Genomic DNA, 21,347 nt, shown 5'->3' on the forward strand with positions numbered 1-21,347 from the left:
ATCAAGTTTGAGAATTCTGCTGGCAACTGTCTACAGGCCACCAGGGGACCATAAAGATTTTATCAAAGAATTTGCTGACTTTCTATCAGAATTAGTATTGACTGCAGATAAAGTCCTAATTGTTGGTGATTTTAATATACATGTAGATAATGGAAAAGATTCAATGGGATTGGCATTTAAAGACATTCTTAACTCTATTGGAGTTAGACAACACGTGTCAGGACCTACTCATTGTCGTAATCATACTCTAGATTTAATATTATCACATGGAATCAATGTTGATGCTGTTGAAATTCTGCAGCAGAGCGACGACATCTCAGATCATTATCTAGTCTCATGTAAATTACATTTAGCCAAGGCTGCAAACCCAACTCCGTGTTACAAGTATGTTAGACCTATCACTTCTGCCACTAAAGATTGCTTTATCAATAATCTTCCTAATCAGTTTCATCGTCTCAGCATCCCAGATAGCTTAGAAGAACTTGATATTGCAACAGAAACTTTTAACTCTCTCCTTTCCAGCACTTTAGATACAGTTGCTCCGTTGCGCTTAAAGAAGATTAAAGAAAATAGTCCAACACCGTGGTACAATGAGCACACCCGGGCCCTTAAGAGAGCAGCCCCAAAAAATGGAGCGCAACTGGAAGAAAACAAAACTAGAGGTATTTCGGATTTCATGGAAGGAGAGCTCGATTGCTTACAGAGAGGCTTTAAAAGATGCTAGATCTGCTTATTTTTCAACCCTATTAGAAGAAAATAAACATAATCCAAGGTATTTATTTGAAAAAGTGGCTACACTAACGAAAAAGAAAGCTTCAAGCCCAGAAGTTTCCAAGAAACACAGCAGTAATGGCTTTATGAACTTCTTCACTTATAAGATTGATAATATTAGGGAGAAAATTATAACTATGCAACCGTCTACTACAGCATCGCATCAGGGAGTGCATTATAGTCTCCCCGAGGTAAAATTTGATTCATTTGTTGCCATAGGTGAGGAAGAATTTTGCAAACTCGTTAATTCATCTAAATCGACAACATGTATGTTAGACCCTATACCGACTAAACTACTGAAAGAGATGCTTCCAGAACTCATAGATCCTCTTCTTAACATCATTAATTCATCTTTGTCTCTAGGATACGTACCAAAAACCTTTAAGCTGGCTATGATTAAACGGCTTGTTAAAAAAACGCAACTCGATCCTACAGAATTAGTCAATTACAGGCCGATCTCAAATCTACCTTTTCTGTCAAAGATACTAGAAAGGGCAGTATCCTCACAACTGTGTTCCTTTCTTAAAAGAAATGGTATCTGCGAGGATTTCCAGTCAGGATTTAGACCGCACCATAGCACTGAGACAGCTCTCATTAAAGTCACAAATGATTTGCTCTTATCATCCGATCCTGGTTTTATCTCTCTATTAGTGTTACTTGATCTTAGTGCTGCATTTGACACCATTGACCACAACATTCTCTTAAATAGACTAGAAAACTATGTTGGCATTAGTGGAATTGCACTAGCATGGTTTAAATCATATTTATCTGACCGCTATCAGTTTGTAGCAGTAAATGAAGAGATGTCTTATCGATCCCAAGTTCAGTATGGCGTACCACAAGGCTCAGTACTAGGACCGTTGCTGTTCACTCTCTACATGCTACCTTCAGGAGATATCATTAGGAAACATGGAATTAGCTTTCACTGTTATGCTGATGATACTCAGCTCTATATTTCTTCCAAACCTAATGAAATTCACCAATTCACAAAATTATCGGAATGCATAGTTGATATTAAAAATTGGATGACTAGTAAATTCTTACCACTAAATTCTGAAAAAACAGAGATTCTAATTATTGGACAAAAAACTTCCACACCTAATAACCTAGAATACCATCTAACACTTGATGGCTGCTCTGTTAAGTCTTCGCCGTCAGTTAGGAACCTGGGTGTGCTCTTTGATACCAATCATTCATTTGAAAGTCACGTGTCTAGTGTCTGTAAAACCGCATTTTTCCATCTTAAAAATATATCTAAATTACGTCATATGCTCTCATTGACAAATGTGGAACAACTAGTTCATGCGTTCATGACATCAAGGCTAGATTATTGTAATGCTCTACTGGGTGGTTGCCCTGCACGCTTAATAAACAAACTACAGCTAGTCCAAAACGCAGCCGCTAGAGTTCTTACCAGAACCAGGAAGTACGACCATATTAGCCCGGTTCTGTCAACACTGCATTGGCTCCCTATTAAACATCGTATAAATTTTTAAATATTGCTGATTACTTACAAAGCACTAAATGGTTTAGCTCCCCAGTACTTGAGCGAGCTCTTAACGCATTATAGTCCTTCACGTCTATTGCGATCTCAAAACTCCGGCCAGTTGATAATACCTAGAATATATAAATCGACTGCTGGCGGTAGATCCTTTTCCTATTTAGCACCAAAACTTTGGAACAATCTTCCTAACATTGTCCGGGAAGCAGACACAGTCTGTCAGTTCAAAGCTAGACTAAAAACACATCTCTTTGACCTAGCATTCACATAACACTCTATAGACTTCTATAATTTAATATTAGGCTGCTTAGATTAGGTCAGCCGGAACTGGGAACACTTCCCTCAAATCCTGATGTACTCGTTACATCATAAGAAGAATGGCATCTACGCTAATTTTAGTGTCTTTGTTTATCCCGAGGTTTTCCCGCAGCCTGCCGGATCCAGGCTGTTTCCAGATCTGACGAAGGACTTTCGCCTGGACCCGATGACAATGCAGTGCTGGAGTGCCAACTAGCCTCTCCCTATGGAGGATCCCTATACCAATCTACAGATAAAGCGTTGTGGAATTTTTCGGTTCGCGTACCTACCCAAAGTGATAAGATAAAATAAAAATTCTGCATCAAAATTTATAGACAAGTAGTTTGTTTAGGCATGGTTTGTAAGGAATTATAAACCTGCGCACATATATTCAAACGCACATAACTATAGAATAAATTCTTAATGCGCATGTGAACGCCATCAGCATCTACCACAGGTTCACGTTTAAAGTCTGTTTAGAGAGAACGGTGTCGTCTTAGCGGCCCCTAATTTAATAACAAACTATCATTTAGACGGAAGTGAATCAATCAAAACTAACTTTAGCTGGAAAAAAACATTTTTCAAGAGCCACTATAAAACCAAACCAATCTCTGTTACCTTAAATTATATCTTTATCTCTGTAAAGCTGCTTTGAAACAATCTACATTGTTAAAAGCGCTATATAAATGAGGAACACTTGACTTGACTTGATTATTAAAATTTCTACAACAGCCTTCACTTCACCTCATGTATCCAATGTAAGATGTGTTTGTCTATTGTCTCAATGCCCCTCTTGTATTTGTGCATTTTCTCATCTTTGTATTTATTGTATTCCTATCTCTTGTTTTCGTATTTATGACTGCTCTTGTCTTTGCATTTTTTTTTCTAAGTCTATTTTTGTTTTTGTTTGATTTAATGTCATCTATATATATTTAATTTATGCTCTTTGCCTTATTAGGCACTATGCTGTTTTATGGCCTTGTCCCATTGACTATTTTATGCCCATTCCTTTTTTTCTAAAATGGTTGTATTTTGTATTAATGTTCTGCATTAAATGTTTTGTTTTTACAGTATGTCACAGTCTTCGTCTGCACCTGTCTGTCTTAGTCTGCACTACACTCCCCAGAATCCTCCTTGTCTCCACACCTGTACTCACTCCCTCACTTACCAGCCTGTTCTTCGTTATCTTCATCCGTGTCACCTGTCTTCACCTTGTTATGTTTGATTTGTGCTTGTATTTAGTTTGCTCCGTTCAGTCTTTCCTTGTCGGTCCTTGTAAGATGTTGATGTAACCTTGTTGATGTCTATGTTACGAGTTGGTTCCACCAGAGTGTTTTTCGTCTGCCTGTTTGTACCCTGAGAATTATTATTATAAATAAAAGTTTTGTTTTTGGTAATTCGACTTCTCGTCTTCCTCTGAATACACCAACCCGTGACACAGTATTTATTTATGCACTGGTTTTTACTCTCTGCCTGCCTTCTGTATGTTAGTGGCTGTCTTAGCAGCTGCCCGTCTCCCTTGTACAGACATTACAAACGCTGAGGAAAACCATTCTAGGTAGGTCCGTCGAGTTCCTGATGTTATGAGGTGTTAGTGCACCTGTCGCTTTTTTCAATTTTTTTATTGCAGAAATTATAATTACATACAAGATCAGGGAAAGATACCATGGTTGTATCTTTAACAATGAACAATCAAAATGAAAAAAAGGGGGAAAAAATATCATAGGTGTCAGGAATCAATCAGATTCATTCCCATCCACCACTCAAAGGTCACTCTCCCCGGAATATTAACCAGTCACACCTGTTCACAATCAGTCACCTCGTTACCCAGCCCTATAAAACACTCACGCACACCCCAGTCATTGTCAAGCCTCCAACAGGAGAAGACCGTTACCCACGATTTCCCGAAGTTTCCAAGTCTGCCAACAAAGATCCATCACGTAACTATACTCACCCCTGAATATACTCACCTTTGTCTCCCTGTCTTGCTGTCTCCAGTATTCCAGTCTGGTTCCCTGTTTCCCGAGTCCTGCCATTTGAATCCAAGTGCTCCACGTGTCCACCGAGATCTCCCTGTTCCTCCCTGGATCTGAAACAGAAAAGTATTCGTATCACTGGACATTGTCTACCCACGTCCAACTCTCTGAAGAAGGGTCTGCTCACCTGGGATCCTCTGCACGACGTGATCGTCAACGCACCTGCACATGAACTTTGTCTCTGCACATATATCACTGTAAATAAACTCACGTTTGCTTTCACTTACCTCCGCCTCTGTGCCTGTATCCTGACAGAAGGCTTGACCAGAACAGAAAAGTGAAACAGCGCGATGGAAGCTACCCGCCATGGTGATAACCCTGTACAGTCTACAGCCGCTGTTCAAAATTCCGGTCAGTCTACGCTCAGCACTTCCGCAGACTCCACTTCTTCGATGATATGCTTCGCTAACCAAGCATCACGTCCAGCGCCATTCTCCGGACGGGCGGAGGATTGCAACGGGTTCCTGCTTCAGTGTTCGCTCGCTCTGGAACAGCAAAATCAGTTATATCCCACAGAAAGATCGAAAATCGCTTTTATCATCCAACAGTTATCCGGGGCTGCTTTGAGATGGGCTGAAACCATGTGGTTACAGGAGTCCACTACAACCTCATCGGTACAAGGGTTTGTAGACCATTTTAAAGAAGTTTTCGGACGACCAGTTGATGATTCTTCCACCAGTGACAAACTACTGCAACTATACCAAGGTCGAAGATCGGTTTCTGAGTATTCGTTGGAATTTCGCACTTTAGCCTCTGCAAGTGGGTGGAACGAGAAGGCGCTCATTTCTGTTTACCGACGTGGTCTGAATCCTGCTCTCCGTCTGCAAATGGCGATATATGATGACAGTCTGGGTGTTGAAAAATTTATCCAACAAGCTCTCCGTGTGCATCAACGATCTCAGGGCTGTTATCTAGAAAATCGCCGACCCACTAGTAATTCTCAGTATCCCACGGAAGCTCCGCCCGAAGCAGATGGAGAAAAGATGCAATTGGATACTTACCGACTGTCCCCAGCGGAACGTTCCCGGCGCCGTGAACTCAGGTTATGTTTGTATTGTGGAATGGGAGGACACTTTCGTCAGTCATGTCCGACTCGACCCCCCAGAATGCTTGTGAGTTCTGTCTTTACGGCCGATTCGGTATCAGCCCCACTAACTATTTCAGTGATCTTAAAATCCACGACTTTCCATGTTTCTGCCACAGCCATAGTGGACTCCGGGTCGGCAGGAAACTTCATTTCCGGACGGCTCTGCCAAAAACTCCAGCTCGAGAAATCAGCCACCGCCAGACCATACTCCATCCATGCAGTGACGGGTGAAACCATAAATAAGGGGTATGTCACAGCTCAGATTAAACCCATCATCCTGGGTGTCGAAAATACACATCACAAACTTTTTGAACCTTTCATATTAGAGAACAGTCAGACTGATCTAATTCTGGGTCGCCCATGGCTTATTCGACATCAACCCAATATCAACTGGTCATCTGGTAAGATCCTGAACTGGGGGTGTAAGTGTGCATCCAGAACTGCCGAGTTGGCGACCACATCCATCGTTGATGCACCTAACATTGTCCCAGTAAACTCAACCTCCATCGAAAGCCCCACTGAGAGTCTGTCCGTTTCCATACCTACCTGTTATTCCTCGTTTGCAGATGTGTTCAATCCTGTCGAGGCTGCTAAATTACCCCCTCATCGAGCTTGGGATTGTGCGATCGACCTTGTTCCAGGAGAACCCATTCCTAAGGGACGAATCTACTCCCTGTCTATTCCCGAACAGAAAGCCATGCAACAGTACATTGAAGAGGCTCTGAAACAGGGGTATATCCGTTCCTCCACGTCACCTGCTGCTGCCAGCTTTTTCTTTGTTCCTAAGAAGGATGGCGGACTACGTCCTTGTATCGACTATCGAACCCTGAACAGAATAACCGTGAAGTTCAGCTATCCACTACCGTTGGTTCCTTCCTCACTGGAGCAACTGCGTGAGGCCAAGATGTTCACTAAACTGGACCTGAGGAGCGCATATAACCTCATCCGAATTCGAGAAGGCGACGAATGGAAAACCGCGTTCATCACCCCTGCTGGCCACTACGAATATTTGGTTATGCCGTATGGACTGGTCAACGCTCCTTCCATCTTTCAAAGCTTTATGGACGAGGTATTCCGAGATTATCTGAACCGATTCGTAATAATCTACATCGATGACATTTTAATCTATTCCAAGGATCCAGTGGAACACAAACGACACGTCTCCTTAGTCCTCCAACGGCTACGTGAGTTCTCTTTGTTCCTAAAAGCAGAAAAATGCTCATTTCACCAAACTTCAGTCGAATTCCTAGGCTATCAACTCAGTGAAAGAGGAGTACAGATGGACGATCGCAAGACCAAGGCGATCACTTCCTGGCCAACCCCACAGACGGTAAAAGAATTGCAAAGATTCCTTGGCTTTGCCAACTTTTATCGGAGGTTCGTTCACCAGTACAGCCTGCTAACAGCTCCTCTAACGTCACTCCTAAAGGGAAAGCCAAAAACGCTGCTCTGGACTGAGGAAGCCGACCACGCATTCCAGTCTTTGAAAACCGCCTTCACCACTGCCCCTCTACTCCGACATCCTAATCCCGAAGAGATGTTCATCGTAGAAGTCGATGCCTCCACCACTGGAGTAGGAGCAGTGTTGTCTCAGTATTCCAATTTGTCACCCAAACCTATGCCATGTGCGTTCTTCTCCCACAAGTTATCACCCGCCGAAGTAAACTATGATATCGGCAATCGGGAACTCCTGGCGGTAAAACTTGCGCTTGAAGAATGGCGACACTGGTTGGAGGGCGCCAAACACCCGTTCCTGGTTCTCACCGACCATAAGAACCTCCAGTATCTGAAAGAAGCAAAACGACTCAATCCACGCCAGGCTAGATGGGCGCTTTTCTTCACTCGATTTCACTTCCAGATCTCCTATCGTCCAGGCTCCAAGAACGTCCGAGCGGATGCTCTGTCTCGTCTCCATGCTCCTGAAACTCACCATGAAGAACCCGAGAACATCTTGCCAGAGAAAATCTTTGTCAATCCCATTCAGTGGGACTTAAACGAACAACTGATGGAATTGTCTCGAAACCAACCCAGTCCTACGGAATGCCCAGCTGGGAAAATCTACGTACCCGATGAATTCCGTATATCACTTATCTCCTCAGCGCACTCCTCCGTTGGTACGGGTCACCCAGGAGTCACCAAAACCTGCTCCACTCTCCAAAACTGCTACTGGTGGCCCAACATGCTCCGAGACGTCAAATCATTCATCCAGGGGTGCATCCTATGTGCAATGAACAAAAACCCTCGTCATTTGCCCGCAGGAAAACTCATGCCTCTACCCGTTCCCCAAAGACCCTGGTCGCATATTGGGGTGGATTTTGTGACTGATCTTCCACCCTCCGAAGAGAACACCTGCATCCTGGTGGCCGTCGACCGCTTTTCGAAAGTGTGTAAGCTGATTCCCCTGAGAAACTTACCCACAGCATTTGCAACCGCAGAACTTTTAATGGAACATGTCTTCCGGAATTTCGGCCTCCCAGAGGACATTGTATCAGATAGGGGGCCTCAATTCATTTCAAAAGTTTGGCGAGCCTTCTTTGCACTGATGAATGTCACCGTAAGTCTCACTTCAGGGTATCACCCACAGGCTAATGGTCAGGCAGAACGAAAAATCCAGGACGTCAGCCGTTTCCTCAGAACTTTCTGCCATGCCAATCAGCACCTCTGGAGTCGTTACCTCGTGTGGGCAGAGTATGCCCAAAATTCCCTTAGACAAACCTCCACCAACCTGACTCCGTTCCAATGCATTCTGGGTTACCAACCTCCACTGTTCCCGTGGTCCGGGGAACCCTCAGAAGTCCCAGCAGTTAACGCCTGGTTCCGGGACAGTGAGAAAATATGGAACCAAGCTCACCATCACCTCCAACAAGCCATAAACCGCCACAGTCACTTTGCAGACGCTCACCGAAGCAACACCCCCGAATACCAACCTGGACAATTGGTTTGGCTCTCAACAAAAGATATCCGGTTGAGACTACCCTGTCGCAAGTTAAGTCCAAGATACATCGGTCCTTTTCCCATAACAAGACAAATCAATCCAGTTACCTACCAGCTCCGTCTGCCAAGTCACTACCGCATCCACCCCTCATTCCATGTTTCCCTCCTGAAGCCCCATCACTCACCTGTTCCAGTCCCCTCTACAGATCTAGCACAAGATGAAAATCCTCCGGTACTCCCCATTCAAACAGAATCCATCTTCGCTGTAAGAGAGATCCTGGACTCCCGACGTCGGGGTGGTCTACTCGAGTATCTGGTTGACTGGGAAAATTATGGACCGGAAGAGAGGTGTTGGATACCTCGTAAGGACATCCTTGATCCCATGCTACTCACTGCCTTCCACGAACAACACCCTGACAAACCTGCTCCTCGACCTCGAGGTAGACCCCCACGACGTCGGGGTCCTAGGTCCGCTGGCGCGGACGCTGGAGGAGGGGGTAGTGTCAGGAATCAATCAGATTCATTCCCATCCACCACTCAAAGGTCACTCTCCCCGGAATATTAACCAGTCACACCTGTTCACAATCAGTCACCTCGTTACCCAGCCCTATAAAACACTCACGCACACCCCAGTCATTGTCAAGCCTCCAACAGGAGAAGACCGTTACCCACGATTTCCCGAAGTTTCCAAGTCTGCCAACGAAGATCCATCACGTAACTATACTCACCCCTGAATATACTCACCTTTGTCTCCCTGTCTTGCTGTCTCCAGTATTCCAGTCTGGTTCCCTGTTTCCCGAGTCCTGCCATTTGAATCCAAGTGCTCCACGTGTCCACCGAGATCTCCCTGTTCCTCCCTGGATCTGAAACAGAAAAGTATTCGTATCACTGGACATTGTCTACCCACGTCCAACTCTCTGAAGAAGGGTCTGCTCACCTGGGATCCTCTGCACGACGTGATCGTCAACGCACCTGCACATGAACTTTGTCTCTGCACATATATGTGACCCGTCACAGAAACCAGGGACACAAGTCGGCAGCACAACTTTCGAGCAAAATGAGAAAGAAGAGTTTTTTTTCAAAATTGGTGATTTTCAATTTTTTGGAGAATCTGTTAATTGAAATCACGAAGAAGCCTCTCCATGTTTGAGATAGCAGTATTGGTATATTTAAAAGCTTACATTTTGAGGTTGAAATCGGCTTGTTTTCGGAGATTCTAGCATGCAGTAGGGGCGTGGCGTGTCATTGCCTGTGTGTATTTCCATACTGAATAACCCGGCGCTTTTGCCCCCGCCCTCCAAGTCAACCACATGGCTACTTATTATGCTGTGCTCTGGCCAGCTCTCTCTGATATCAAAATTCAATGAAGATGGATGCCGCAAAGATTGTCGCAGACGAGATGAACCGTCTGGCAGTTACACCGAAAATGTTTTCGCCGCACTTCGTGGGCTCGGGAAACTGAACCGGAGGTATGGGCGCAGCGCGCTCGCCCTCAGTGCTTCAATACGGCGGCTCGGCTCGCTGACAGCGGTGGCTGGCTGTTTCATATGTGACGGAGAATCGAAATAGAGGATGCAGTTAAGACCTTTGCTGCTGCGATGAAGGCCTGCCGTGCGTGTTTCTGAAATGTAAGTTAAGCTTCATTTGCTCTTTAGTCGTTATTTAAGATGCTGAACCTGCTGATGATATAATGTGCTTGCGGACATTTCATTTGTGTGTGTATACGCACATAAGAAAGTGGTGTAAAGAGATTTGCAACAGTAATTTGAGGAGGTGAAATGTGATTATTTGGAAAATTGCAGAAATGACTGCTTAAAGAAAAATGCCAGCAGGCATTTGCCTCCTACATAAACTTTAATATTGTTGACATTTTGGGCACACGAGCGTTGCGTACTATTTGCGCTATATGTAGGCCTATGGCTTATTGGTCTTTGTTTGTTGTTGTTGGTTTTGCGTTATATGTATATGGCATATTGGTCTTTGTGTGTTGTTGCTGGTTTTGCGTTATACTGTATGTATATGGCATATTGGCCTTTGTGTGTTGTTGCTGGTTTTGCGTTATATGCAGGCTATATGGCATATTGGTCTTTGTGTGTTGTTGCTGGTTTTGCGTTATATGTATATGGCATATTGGTCTTTATGTGTTGTTGCTGGTTTCGAGTTATATGCAGGCTATATGGCATTATTGGTCTTTGTGTGTTGTTGCTGGTACGTTGCAAATAGAGGGGCAGCACAATTGTTTTTCGCCTAGTGCGGCAGAAGTGCACTCATTCGAAGTGTAAAAAAAGCTGTAAAACACATGGAGGAGCTTTACAGGGGGTATGGCTTATCTAAATGAGATGTAAATGAGCCCTATTGTCACCCCCAGCAGCAGAGACAGGTGAGAACTGCACAATCTTTAGCTCGTTTTCTCCTCTTTGAGCTTTTTTAAGTGCCTACTTTAAAATGGCCACAACTTCTCCAAATATTATCAGATTTCCACATGTTACACATCGTTGGAAAGCTTGGATATTACACTCTCAGAATCTATGAATAACTCAAAATGCCCCAGAACCGACTTGTGTCCCTAGTTTCCGTGACTGGTCACATATCACTGTAAATAAACTCACGTTTGCTTTCACTTACCTCCGCCTCTGTGCCTGTATCCTGACAACTACAAGTTACAAATTACACTTTAATAAAGTCTCAGCCTCTTGTGTGAATCCCTCATTGTTTGGAGACCTATAGCTTGTGAAGACTGAGGGTCCACCAGCACAAGATCACTGATCAAGGCTGCAGAGAAGGCACTTAAGTTGATGGGCAAGTTTTCTTCAAGTTCCTTCAAAGGGTAACTTTTTGGGCAATGTTGCTGGGCAATGTTGCCGTCAAGGGGCAACCAGATGAGACACAGGGCCCACGACCCATCTAAATTATCCAGAGAGAAATTTATTGGCCATTATCAATGTGAAAGTGCCCAAGCAACAATCGCTTGGCAAGATTGCCCAGCAACATTGCCCAAAAAGTTGCCCTGTGTATCATCACCTTAATGCAACATTTTCCTTTTAAGTTTCTTGTAATTGACCAACTTCATGTTTTATGTCGTCTAGATTTTATGTGTTAAGAAATTCAAGTCACTTACCAATTCTAGACAACTAAATCATGAGACAAACTAGTTTTAGCATACATTTGTTCTATTTTCCTCTTTGTCTGCACAGTACATTTTAGCATTTCAGGTGGCATGTAACTTTTAAGAATATTAAAGTAGGAATTGATCAAACTAATATGAGAATTTCAATATTCCTTACACATTCTCATCACCACTCTTTTAAAGAAAATGCTTAAATCTGCACAATCATTCACCAACAAAAACAGGTCATTTTTTAAAAATCATTCCAAACCCATATGACCTTCACAAAATATGTTTGCAGCCTCAGCCACGGTTCACTTTAACTGCAGCATTTTTACATAATGAAATATTATGCCTAATGTACTTTTGTGTTGCACTGAAGAAAGTCATACAGGTTCAATCCAACAACAGTCATATTACACAATGCCAAGTATAAGATGGATCATTACACAAGCTTTTTTAAATAAACAAATAAGAGTTTTATGTATTTAATAAATACATAGTAAGTGCCTTCGTTTATGATTGTAAATTAGTTGTGTTTGCAGAACTGGCGTGTCTTTTTCTGCCTTCAAGTGCTATTGGAATTATCACAAATACTAGTTTCCTAGTTAAGAAATGGGTTAGTAATAATGACTTCAGAAGTAGGAAATGTCCAATAGCACTTGAAGGCAGCATTTATCTGGTTCTTGAAAGTTGTGATGGTCTCAGCAGATCTGCTGCAGTTTTCCAGCTCATTCTATCAGAGAGGAACAGAATAGTGATGATCAACCAGGTGAGTGTTTCAATGACCAGGAATAAATGGAAGGAAACCAGACGGACTTCTGGAATGATCCTGGAAGCAGTAAAATAAATAGTTTGTTACGGTCAGCAGTGTAAGTGAAATAGCTCTGTAAGAGTTTTAGTATCAATAAAGCTGGTAAATGACAAGTTACTGACAAATCTTATACAGCACACAAGTGCTAATGTTCCACTTTCATCAGTCAATAAACATGAGCTCAAATCAAAATACCATCGAAAGGGGTTTGAGTGATAAATAATTCAAATCTGAACTGATCCCAAATATTTATTTAATGATCCCGTGTTAAATTTCAATCACAATGCATTGTGGACAGCCTAATACATGGCTAAAAGTCCCTTTATCAAATATATTAAGTAAGTAAGTAAGTAAGTAAAGTAAGTAAGTAAGTATTAAGAAAGTTCCAACCTACCTTTCATATAGATCCTGACAGAGAAAACACATGATCACACAATCAGGAGATGCAGGTGAATGAAAAACAGACCAAAACAGTAGATCAAAATAATTTCTTCCTTTTTACTCTAAATTTCAGCTTAAGAGTAGAACTTACAGTCAGTTGAGCTTGGCTACTTTGCACAATTCAATGAAAACTAGCTCAAACAAATCACCAAAAGCCACCGAATGCAACAGCATGCTCGTACCAGCTGAAAAACCAGAACAGCAAATGTAATTCACATTTATATCTTTGCTGTGGTGCATCATGGGAGGTGGAAGACACCAAGTGTAGAAGATGAAGGGGGTTTATTGTTTAAAAAATGAAACAGCTTTTCAATTAGCAAATATGTATAAATGGCTGTTAAATAATAATTTGTGGATTAGGTAATGTACAAAACGCTTTTTATATTGAGATTTGGTTGTTTGGTGAATTTAATTCCTGGTTGTTTGTATGTCTATCAATGGTTGTGCCCATGAGTATAAATGGCCGTAAGCTGAGCTTGCACAGGATGGTCAGTCTGTGATGAAGCTGGAGAAGGAGAAACAGAAACTGCTGAAGGTTGGAATAGTGAGAGTGGAACATCTGTATATTTTCTGCTTTCACAGACGGGCCTAAGCCTAGTCTCAGACTTCAATGCATGTTTGTGCTGTTTTAACTGAAAGCAACTTGCACTGACACCTATCATAATGTCAGTAACTGTATTCTGTTTCAAGATGCAAATTGGTAATGTTTTTTTCTAATGTATGTTCATAAAAGCTACTTAAAAGTCCTAATTTAGCTAAGGCCTGATCATGGCTTAATCTACGTCCTGTCTGTGACCTTTTTCACTTTGCTTAATTTGTTTTGTAGATAATTTACCCTGCCTATATTTGTATTTTTAATGTAAATATAGAACATTCATATTGTTTAATAAACCAATCGGAAGCTTTTTTTCAGGTGGAGAGAGCACACAGTTTATGGTTTGAAACTGACATAGAGTGTCAAGAGATTCAAAAGAAACGGTCTAATTCTGACATATTGTATGTGTGTAAAAAAAAAAAAAAAAAAAAAAAAAAAAAAAAATATATATATATATATATATATATATATATATATATATATATATATATATTTTTTTTTTCATTCTTGCATTTCTTTAGTCTTCACTGGTGTTGTTTAATTAATTGTTTTTCAGATGCTTCGTTGTCACTGGAAATGGGTGAGTAGTTAATTGCTTTTTCATTGTCACTAGAAAAGGGTGAGTAACGTTCAGCTTCATCCCACACAAAGCTCGTAGTGTTTAACCCACAGCTCTTCAGATTTAGTGATTGAATTTGAGCCATTTCTAATAAGGACTGTATTTGTGTACCTAAAAGGTGTAAAGGGACTTGTTTTATTTTAATCCTAAACATTTGAGTCCTTTGGATCTGTACAATTTGAACACTGAATTAAGATCGTATTTGTTCTTATTGAACCATTTAATAGTTTGCCCAGTATGCATTTATGAGCACATCTTTTATTGACTGTCATAAGTTTAATTTCTGTTTAATGTTTTAAATGTTTTCATTTAAATGCATAGTTAGTTTTATACAGTGTTGAATCAGAATGGGTTAAATTGTAATACAGACTGAATGCAGTGTTTTAAGAGTATTGCTGTTTTCCCCCCTTTGCATTAATATACCTTTCATTTGTTTTTTGAATTGTCTGCCATTTTTATGCTATTATATGCCCCTTTCTATTTGTACTGTAAGATTTTGTATACATTTAAAATTTGGCTTTTAAATTAATGCCTTGTGCCCTTATGTGCATTTGTACTAAGGTTTTCCTTAGAAAATTTGAATTGTATAAAGCGCTTATTTTAATATTTGACCAGTGGTGTTCAAAGCAGATTTGATACAATTTGTATTAAATTGGTAGGTGTTTGTTTTATTTATATATATATATATATATATATAAATAAAACAATATATATATTTCATTATATATATATATAATGAAATGAGAAAAGTAATGCATGAAACCGCACAAATAACAGGAAAAAAACAAAAGTGTATTTATTTATTTTTTCCTATCATTTGTGCAGTTTTATGCATTACTGTTCATTTTTGACTGGCTCTTATATAATTCCTTTTTGCCTCCTGTATCCATGTTACTGTTGTATGCCCTTTCGTTCTTTTCTATTCATGCTGTATGTAATTTATGCACTACTAACTTGTATACTACCATTAGTCTGTTTGTCATCCCCCTTTCTTATATTTTATGCTTGGTTTTTTTAACCCCCCCCCCCCCCCATTTATCAAAATGTTGTTTGTAGGCTTGTTTGGTATTTGGTTTCTTGACCGGTATTTATTTGAATCCAGTACTCATTTGTTATATGTCAAGGATATTGTGGCCTTTTTTCTTTTAAACTGCCTTTCTTTGTCTTTTTTATTCATTACCTTTTGTCTACCCATCATTTGTGCCCTTATGTCCCACAGGTGTTTTTTTTTTACTTCGGATTTGTTCTTTTTCTTTTCCCCTTTATACCCCTTGTATTTATAGTAATACCCTATTTGTTAATCAGTCAAATCCTTTTGTAATTTTTACTTTGAATTGTTTAATGTTGGATTGACTTTTTATGTTTATATTTAAGCACATTTTAGCTATTGTCCAGTTTTGCTTTTATGCCCTCTGTATTTCAATCAGTCTTTTTCTTTTTTGAACAGCATTTATGCATAATTCTATTTCAATTTTTTTTTTTTTACTTTTAAAATTTCGTTCTGTCTTAGAATAGCTTAGACAAGCCCATAAAGTTCACAAGCATAAAAGCTGCATGTCTCGGATTATTCTTCCTTTGCATTCCTTTTCACCTTTGTGTTTGTATTTATGCTATTGTGCCTTTATACTTCTGCCAGTTTTAAGCCCCTTTTTGTGCCCTATTGTAGTGATTGTTTTTTGTATTTACTTTTGGCACTGTGCCCAGTTTACACTTTTAATATATGTTAGGGTTAGGTTATGCATGAATATACCTTTCGTTTGTTTCTTGAATTGTCTGCCATTTTTATACTATGCCCTTTCTATTTTTACTGTAAGACTTTGTATGAATGTTTAAACTAATGTTTTTATTTATGCCTTGTGCTGTTGATTTTCATTTTAAATTCATGCACTTTATGCCCCTTTTACTTGTCCCTTATCTTTGTCTTACTCATGCCCTTTATGCCTTAATGCTCCTTTCTTTGTCACTGCACTTATGTCCTTTTTAGTGTGGCACCTGTGCCCTTATGCAAGTTTTGTACTTTATACAATTTAAATTTTCAAAACAACTTTAAAGTAATTATTTTAATATTTGACCACTGGGGTTTAAAGTGGTTTTGATACAATTTTTATTAAAGTTATTTGTGTATATATTTTTTTTCTCTGTCATTTGTGTGGTTTCATTACTGTTGTCATTTTTGACTGGTTCTTATATAATTCCTTCTATTTTGACTTTTTTCCTCTGTAAGCATGTTGCTGTGTTATATGCACTTTCTGTCTACTTAGTGTTCATGCTGTATTCCATTGTACCATTTTTGTATGTCATTTATGCACTAGTGCTTTGTATACTTCACTTAGTCTGTTTGTCATCCCCCATACTTGTATTTTTATGCATTGTTTCTTTTAATTTTTTTTTTATTGCAGTGATATTTTTGCACGTCTAACTCGTGCCTTGTATTTGTGCTTTTGGTAAATATTTGCTGTCAAGCCATTATTTATCACAATATTGTTTTTGTTGGGTTTTTTGATACTTGTTTTCTTGACCTGTCTGTATTGGAATACTGTACTCATGCTGTTTTGGTAACCTGCAGTTTTTGAAGGATATTGTGGCCTTGGGGTGTGTGTTCAGGGGTAAGTGTGTTCAGGGGTAAGTGTGTTCAGGGGTAAGTGTGTTCAGGGGTAAGTGTGTTCAGGGGTAAGTGTGTTCAGGGGTAAGTGTGTTCAGGGGTAAGTGTGTTCAGGGGTAAGTGTGTTCAGGGGTAAGTGTGTTCAGGGGTAAGTGTGTTCAGGGGTAAGTGTGTTCAGGGGTAAGTGTGTTCAGGGGTAAGTGTGTTCAGGGGTAAGTGTGTTCAGGGGTAAGTGTGTTCAGGGGTAAGTGTGTTCAGGGGTAAGTGTGTTCAGGGGTAAGTGTGTTCAGGGGTAAGTGTGTTCAGGGGTAAGTGTGTTCAGGGGTAAGTGTGTTCAGGGGTAAGTGTGTTCAGGGGTAAGTGTGTTCAGGGGTAAGTGTGTTCAGGGGTAAGTGTGTTCAGGGGTAAGTGTGTTCAGGGGTAAGTGTGTTCAGGGGTAAGTGTGTTCAGGGGTAAGTGTGTTCAGGGGTAAGTGTGTTCAGGGGTAAGTGTGTTCAGGGGTAAGTGTGTTCAGGGGTAAGTGTGTTCAGGGGTAAGTGTGTTCAGGGGTAAGTGTGTTCAGGGGTAAGTGTGTTCAGGGGTAAGTGTGTTCAGGGGTAAGTGTGTTCAGGGGTAAGTGTGTTCAGGGGTAAGTGTGTTCAGGGGTAAGTGTGTTCAGGGGTAAGTGTGTTCAGGGGTAAGTGTGTTCAGGGGTAAGTGTGTTCAGGGGTAAGTGTGTTCAGGGGTAAGTGTGTTCAGGGGTAAGTGTGTTCAGGGGTAAGTGTGTTCAGGGGTAAGTGTGTTCAGGGGTAAGTGTGTTCAGGGGTAAGTGTGTTCAGGGGTAAGTGTGTTCAGGGGTAAGTGTGTTCAGGGGTAAGTGTGTTCAGGGGTAAGTGTGTTCAGGGGTAAGTGTGTTCAGGGGTAAGTGTGTTCAGGGGTAAGTGTGTTCAGGGGTAAGTGTGTTCAGGGGTAAGTGTGTTCAGGGGTAAGTGTGTTCAGGGGTAAGTGTGTTCAGGGGTAAGTGTGTTCAGGGGTAAGTGTGTTCAGGGGTAAGTGTGTTCAGGGGTAAGTGTGTTCAGGGGTAAGTGTGTTCAGGGGTAAGTGTGTTCAGGGGTAAGTGTGTTCAGGGGTAAGTGTGTTCAGGGGTAAGTGTGTTCAGGGGTAAGTGTGTTCAGGGGTAAGTGTGTTCAGGGGTAAGTGTGTTCAGGGGTAAGTGTGTTCAGGGGTAAGTGTGTTCAGGGGTAAGTGTGTTCAGGGGTAAGTGTGTTCAGGGGTAAGTGTGTTCAGGGGTAAGTGTGTTCAGGGGTAAGTGTGTTCAGGGGTAAGTGTGTTCAGGGGTAAGTGTGTTCAGGGGTAAGTGTGTTCAGGGGTAAGTGTGTTCAGGGGTAAGTGTGTTCAGGGGTAAGTGTGTTCAGGGGTAAGTGTGTTCAGGGGTAAGTGTGTTCAGGGGTAAGTGTGTTCAGGGGTAAGTGTGTTCAGGGGTAAGTGTGTTCAGGGGTAAGTGTGTTCAGGGGTAAGTGTGTTCAGGGGTAAGTGTGTTCAGGGGTAAGTGTGTTCAGGGGTAAGTGTGTTCAGGGGTAAGTGTGTTCAGGGGTAAGTGTGTTCAGGGGTAAGTGTGTTCAGGGGTAAGTGTGTTCAGGGGTAAGTGTGTTCAGGGGTAAGTGTGTTCAGGGGTAAGTGTGTTCAGGGGTAAGTGTGTTCAGGGGTAAGTGTGTTCAGGGGTAAGTGTGTTCAGGGGTAAGTGTGTTCAGGGGTAAGTGTGTTCAGGGGTAAGTGTGTTCAGGGGTAAGTGTGTTCAGGGGTAAGTGTGTTCAGGGGTAAGTGTGTTCAGGGGTAAGTGTGTTCAGGGGTAAGTGTGTTCAGGGGTAAGTGTGTTCAGGGGTAAGTGTGTTCAGGGGTAAGTGTGTTCAGGGGTAAGTGTGTTCAGGGGTAAGTGTGTTCAGGGGTAAGTGTGTTCAGGGGTAAGTGTGTTCAGGGGTAAGTGTGTTCAGGGGTAAGTGTGTTCAGGGGTAAGTGTGTTCAGGGGTAAGTGTGTTCAGGGGTAAGTGTGTTCAGGGGTAAGTGTGTTCAGGGGTAAGTGTGTTCAGGGGTAAGTGTGTTCAGGGGTAAGTGTGTTCAGGGGTAAGTGTGTTCAGGGGTAAGTGTGTTCAGGGGTAAGTGTGTTCAGGGGTAAGTGTGTTCAGGGGTAAGTGTGTTCAGGGGTAAGTGTGTTCAGGGGTAAGTGTGTTCAGGGGTAAGTGTGTTCAGGGGTAAGTGTGTTCAGGGGTAAGTGTGTTCAGGGGTAAGTGTGTTCAGGGGTAAGTGTGTTCAGGGGTAAGTGTGTTCAGGGGTAAGTGTGTTCAGGGGTAAGTGTGTTCAGGGGTAAGTGTGTTCAGGGGTAAGTGTGTTCAGGGGTAAGTGTGTTCAGGGGTAAGTGTGTTCAGGGGTAAGTGTGTTCAGGGGTAAGTGTGTTCAGGGGTAAGTGTGTTCAGGGGTAAGTGTGTTCAGGGGTAAGTGTGTTCAGGGGTAAGTGTGTTCAGGGGTAAGTGTGTTCAGGGGTAAGTGTGTTCAGGGGTAAGTGTGTTCAGGGGTAAGTGTGTTCAGGGGTAAGTGTGTTCAGGGGTAAGTGTGTTCAGGGGTAAGTGTGTTCAGGGGTAAGTGTGTTCAGGGGTAAGTGTGTTCAGGGGTAAGTGTGTTCAGGGGTAAGTGTGTTCAGGGGTAAGTGTGTTCAGGGGTAAGTGTGTTCAGGGGTAAGTGTGTTCAGGGGTAAGTGTGTTCAGGGGTAAGTGTGTTCAGGGGTAAGTGTGTTCAGGGGTAAGTGTGTTCAGGGGTAAGTGTGTTCAGGGGTAAGTGTGTTCAGGGGTAAGTGTGTTCAGGGGTAAGTGTGTTCAGGGGTAAGTGTGTTCAGGGGTAAGTGTGTTCAGGGGTAAGTGTGTTCAGGGGTAAGTGTGTTCAGGGGTAAGTGTGTTCAGGGGTAAGTGTGTTCAGGGGTAAGTGTGTTCAGGGGTAAGTGTGTTCAGGGGTAAGTGTGTTCAGGGGTAAGTGTGTTCAGGGGTAAGTGTGTTCAGGGGTAAGTGTGTTCAGGGGTAAGTGTGTTCAGGGGTAAGTGTGTTCAGGGGTAAGTGTGTTCAGGGGTAAGTGTGTTCAGGGGTAAGTGTGTTCAGGGGTAAGTGTGTTCAGGGGTAAGTGTGTTCAGGGGTAAGTGTGTTCAGGGGTAAGTGTGTTCAGGGGTAAGTGTGTTCAGGGGTAAGTGTGTTCAGGGGTAAGTGTGTTCAGGGGTAAGTGTGTTCAGGGGTAAGTGTGTTCAGGGGTAAGTGTGTTCAGGGGTAAGTGTGTTCAGGGGTAAGTGTGTTCAGGGGTAAGTGTGTTCAGGGGTAAGTGTGTTCAGGGGTAAGTGTGTTCAGGGGTAAGTGTGTTCAGGGGTAAGTGTGTTCAGGGGTAAGTGTGTTCAGGGGTAAGTGTGTTCAGGGGTAAGTGTGTTCAGGGGTAAGTGTGTTCAGGGGTAAGTGTGTTCAGGGGTAAGTGTGTTCAGGGGTAAGTGTGTTCAGGGGTAAGTGTGTTCAGGGGTAAGTGTGTTCAGGGGTAAGTGTGTTCAGGGGTAAGTGTGTTCAGGGGTAAGTGTGTTCAGGGGTAAGTGTGTTCAGGGGTAAGTGTGTTCAGGGGTAAGTGTGTTCAGGGGTAAGTGTGTTCAGGGGTAAGTGTGTTCAGGGGTAAGTGTGTTCAGGGGTAAGTGTGTTCAGGGGTAAGTGTGTTCAGGGGTAAGTGTGTTCAGGGGTAAGTGTGTTCAGGGGTAAGTGTGTTCAGGGGTAAGTGTGTTCAGGGGTAAGTGTGTTCAGGGGTAAGTGTGTTCAGGGGTAAGTGTGTTCAGGGGTAAGTGTGTTCAGGGGTAAGTGTGTTCAGGGGTAAGTGTGTTCAGGGGTAAGTGTGTTCAGGGGTAAGTGTGTTCAGGGGTAAGTGTGTTCAGGGGTAAGTGTGTTCAGGGGTAAGTGTGTTCAGGGGTAAGTGTGTTCAGGGGTAAGTGTGTTCAGGGGTAAGTGTGTTCAGGGGTAAGTGTGTTCAGGGGTAAGTGTGTTCAGGGGTAAGTGTGTTCAGGGGTAAGTGTGTTCAGGGGTAAGTGTGTTCAGGGGTAAGTGTGTTCAGGGGTAAGTGTGTTCAGGGGTAAGTGTGTTCAGGGGTAAGTGTGTTCAGGGGTAAGTGTGTTCAGGGGTAAGTGTGTTCAGGGGTAAGTGTGTTCAGGGGTAAGTGTGTTCAGGGGTAAGTGTGTTCAGGGGTAAGTGTGTTCAGGGGTAAGTGTGTTCAGGGGTAAGTGTGTTCAGGGGTAAGTGTGTTCAGGGGTAAGTGTGTTCAGGGGTAAGTGTGTTCAGGGGTAAGTGTGTTCAGGGGTAAGTGTGTTCAGGGGTAAGTGTGTTCAGGGGTAAGTGTGTTCAGGGGTAAGTGTGTTCAGGGGTAAGTGTGTTCAGGGGTAAGTGTGTTCAGGGGTAAGTGTGTTCAGGGGTAAGTGTGTTCAGGGGTAAGTGTGTTCAGGGGTAAGTGTGTTCAGGGGTAAGTGTGTTCAGGGGTAAGTGTGTTCAGGGGTAAGTGTGTTC

Source organism: Siphateles boraxobius, unplaced genomic scaffold (assembly GCF_051911475.1).
Source record: "Siphateles boraxobius isolate OS27281-9 unplaced genomic scaffold, OSU_SipBor_1 22, whole genome shotgun sequence".
Taxonomy (NCBI): domain Eukaryota; kingdom Metazoa; phylum Chordata; class Actinopteri; order Cypriniformes; family Leuciscidae; genus Siphateles; species Siphateles boraxobius.